This window comes from Gymnodraco acuticeps, unplaced genomic scaffold (genome assembly GCF_902827175.1).
Source record: "Gymnodraco acuticeps unplaced genomic scaffold, fGymAcu1.1, whole genome shotgun sequence".
In the NCBI taxonomy this organism is placed as follows: domain Eukaryota; kingdom Metazoa; phylum Chordata; class Actinopteri; order Perciformes; family Bathydraconidae; genus Gymnodraco; species Gymnodraco acuticeps.
In genome coordinates this window covers 6730403-6734818 of record NW_022990271.1, presented here as the reverse complement: position 1 = coordinate 6734818, position 4416 = coordinate 6730403, and positions in this window count along the sequence as shown.

The following is a 4416-nucleotide window of genomic DNA, read 5'->3' as shown; positions in this document are numbered from 1 at the left end:
CCAAATCTTCAAACCACCCGTCAGTAACTGTTTAGCATACTATTGTACTCAGATTCAGTTTGTTGAGTATAATTGGTCCAAAATGGAATAATTCCACATTTGAAAAGGGCACTTCATTGATTTAATAGCTTATTACATTTTGTGTACATGAAAGGTACATACCCGCCTCTCTGGAGACACTTCAGGTTGTACACTCCTCTGTCTGTTTTGTGTTTGGGGATTTCCTTGTCTGTGGTGGATAAATTGGCGCTGTCCGGAAGCAGACAGAAACAGTAATTACCAAAGCAGACACTGTTGGCTCTTCACTTATTGCTGCGTTACACCCTAATGCCAACCATATCCCTTTCTGCTGTCACAGAGGCACGATATGGCCCTGAATATGAAAGCAGGGCTTTGTTCTGATGCCCTTAAGGTAAAGTAGTGCAGGCATTCTGAAACCACGTCACTGTGGTGACAAATAGTTTGGGTGCATGAGAAAATCCATTGTTGAAGTGAAAGAGGGGGGCGTGACCAAAACCAAAGATGTGTAATTCTGCAGGTCCACTCTGTAATGTCTGGATTCATTTAAAAACGGTCAACGCAGTAGTAGGCGAGTCCTCATGATTCTTTATACATTTCTGTATATGCTACTCTACTGTCTGATGGTATCAAAAGATGAAGCAGCAGCTTCTGCAGCACTTCTCCAACACGTTCTCTGAGTTTTGCCTGAGCTTCCTTCCAGACAGCACAAACACTAATTAAACAAGCAGGCAGGCAGGGATTGAGACTGTAAATGTGTTTATGTGCACACATCAAATATGGAGCTGCTCTGCAAAATACTAAGGTTATTATTATCTTAAGGTTTATAACATACACAGTCATCGATATAAAAATAATGTATATCAAGCAGTTTCACTTGGTACTTTCCTATATTAGGCAGTTTATGATGATTCAAACATATCTATATATCAACAGTTTAGGCACTTACTAAGACTTATAATACAGATGAATCTACTTAAACTGTCTAATTATAAAGTAATGTTGTTTTATAGTGTACTCCAAGAGAGATATTATAAAACAGTTTCAGGATAATTCACTAAATGAACACAGAAGCATGATTTTGAAACCTCAATAATATTGACACAGTGGATGCTATCAGACAGCAGACGCTTTTTAAGATACTGGTTGAGTGGTCCTGTCTGAGTGAAAATGATTTATAAATCATGGACTGAGATTGTCTATTCCACACGGACCAGATCTAGACTCAAGCCTTTTTGAAATAAGTGGAGAGCTGTAGGGTGTGGTGGTGGGCCTATGTTTTCACGTAAAGTGCATCCGGCTCTGTAATCATTTTATTTAGATATTTTTACTCAGTATGCTGGCCGTAAAAACGATCTGAATATAACTATCATAGTATTATTATTGGTGGTCACCCACAGCTCATGTCAAAGAGGAAATTATATTATTATAGTGTATGATTTATCACATCATTACAAAGTGATATGCATGTCGGTTAAGTCTTTCGCTCCCATGCTGACTACCCCAGTTTTAATTCAACTTATTGGTCTTATTTAAGCTGCTTTATTTAAAGATATAATTTCCATTGTTTGTTTAGTGTTGTTATTAAACTGATGCAAATGATCTGCTTTAGATCAACACTGTCATCTGCTGGCAGCATGGATTACTGCTGGGCCTGATACAAAGGCAGTGTTAAGCTTTAAAGTTCCCAAACTATTGTTTATTTACTTAGTTTGAGAGTATGTTTACCTTTATTTGATAGTGTACACTAGGGAGGTGACTCAACACTATTACTAGCTTCATTGTAACACTATCAACCTGTATATACCTGTGAAAATGATCTGCTTTAACTGGACAACCACTTCAATGAGGTGTGTTTCTGTTTGTAGAAAACCTAGGTGCAGCAAAAAGTAAAGATGTTTAGCAAAAGTCCACAAATGGATGCACATTAACCCCAGACACAATTTAAAATAATGCTTGTCTAATTGTATTGTATGTTAACATAGACAGTTTATCTAGGATTCTAGTTAAACTCTACTGATACAGACTTTTTAAAGGTAACTCGTAAATCTACAGTTGGCTTATTAGGCACCTTTAAACTCAGAAGTCATCAGTCTTAAAAAGCACAGGTTACCCTAGTATAAGACTATTGAATAATAATAATATAGTGCAAATTCAATCAATGCACAAATATCAAACTCAAAGTTATTAATATCTTCGATCCCTATATCTGTTCATAAACGTATCACTCCAACCCATTAATGAAATGAAGAATTACCGCCTGTTAGTGTTGGCCTACATGATTACAGCTAATAATGATGAAATGGTCCTGTGTGCAGTCAGTGGAACGAAGGCCTTTGTGAGGAAACGTCTCATGATTTCTGTTGAATTGAGGAGTGGGCCCAAAGATGAACAGATGACTGCCGTCAGCTCTGTCTCCACGTGAAGGTCACTCTAGCAGGTGCTGACAGCGAGAACATTTGTTGGTAAACAAATCCATCTTTGCAAAGGTCACCATTTGCTTCGTGTCACTCACTCCCCCTCTGTCTCTCTTTCCCCTAAATATATCTTTATCTGTATCCTCTCTTTATCTTTTTGTCCTTCATCACTCTCTTCCTGATCTTTCCTGCTCTCTGTTTACTTCTTTGGTACCGGCCTGAGTTATTTGAATGAGGAATGACTGTCATTGGGCAGAACTCTGCCAGGTATAGAAAAAGCACAGAGCTCAGCATTATCAGCATTCAGTGGCCACCAACCTGATTGCACGGGTGGCTACATTACACTACAGCTGTCTCTGGACAGCAGCAGGTACTCCGCCCGGCATGCCAGCTGAGATGGGCACCCATTCCCCAACCGGCTGCTGTTGGCCCTCTGCCTGCATGTCACACACACACACATATGCGCACACACACACACACACACACACACACACACACACACACACACACACACACACACACACACACACACACACACACACACATACACACGCAAACACACGCAAACACCAGCTACTACGCTAGCCATGCAACACTCATCCCCCTTGTCATCTGTACCACCCGTGCAGGAGAGGAAACTGTCACACTGTCTCAACTGAGCAGACGTTTTGTTCAGACAACATTCATAAGCACCTGGCTAACACTTATGTTCAGTCGAAAGAAATGTGAGCTTATAAGATGTTCAAATGCAAGCTGGTTGTAAGAGAGTTTCTGGTATAGCGGGGAACAAGAACAAGAGTTTATTTGCCCCTGAAAGCAACGTGCTGCACCTGGGTGGAGCTTTTTCCTCCTGTTCTCAGTTTCTCTCCCTTCAAAAACACCCAACTTAATGTGAAGAGGAATGCTCCCATTGTTAAATATTGATATTAATAATAAAGTCCAAAGCAAGAACAGGTCAACATTAAACCAAAAAGAACAGGGAACAAGAACGATCATAGGAGCAGAGAGAGAGACTGTGAGGAGAAGAAGTGGGGAAAAGAGGCAGTGAGGGAAACATATTTACTGACATCCATGGGCTGTCACCACTCTGATTAATGGTGGTTGGAATCCCTGCCTGGTGAAAAGGTGTTGTTCGGGTGTAGAGGAAACCCAGGCGCTGACCTAGAACTAATAGCATTCGATTTGAACAAGCTGTCCACAGCACCGGGCTGGAAAGAAAAGGAAATAATAAAAGTTAGAAATGGTAAAGAAGGTGAGAAGGTTCACATGGAAACCTTTGAACTTTGAACACCTGGCCTGACTCCACACCGTGTCCAACTGACTATTCTCTATATAGTACGCATTTTATTCAAGTAGTGGTCAATACAACCTTAATTGACCCTTTAAGGTGAATACATGTGAGATTCAGGGCCCGTGAGGACACAAGGTCATGCAAAGAACAACCAGTTTAGCATGTAAGCATGCACAACTGAGGCTGTTAGGGAATAATTTGCTTACTGTAGGTATTCGACCTTCGACACAGTTCATCATTTTCTCCTCTCACTGTCTCCTTTCCCACGGCATAGGTCTACGGCCTTGGGTATTGCTGCTATCTCTCTTAAGGAGGAGCAGCTTGGGCGCATTGTTGTTGCCAGTCTGACAGAGCACAAGACGCCATGAGGTAGTTTACTGTTCAGGGACGAAGGTTCCCTGGCGCACATTCTTTTCTATGGACGAGAGCTCTTAGATTCAGGGTCCATAATTGTTTAGTCTCACTGATGAAGAATGTTGATTATTACACTCTGAACTAGTTAAAACATCGAGCTGCAGAAGAGTTCTTGAGAATTGGTTTGGCAACCGCTGTGTCAACTCGTGACACACCACCTGTTTTGTCAATTCTCCGGCCGTAACTCCAAATAAACCACCAGTGTTTGCCATCAAAGCTCCAGCTCTCCTCGTGCCTCTCTGAATCCTGACTACATTGCTACAGAAGTTTCCCCCA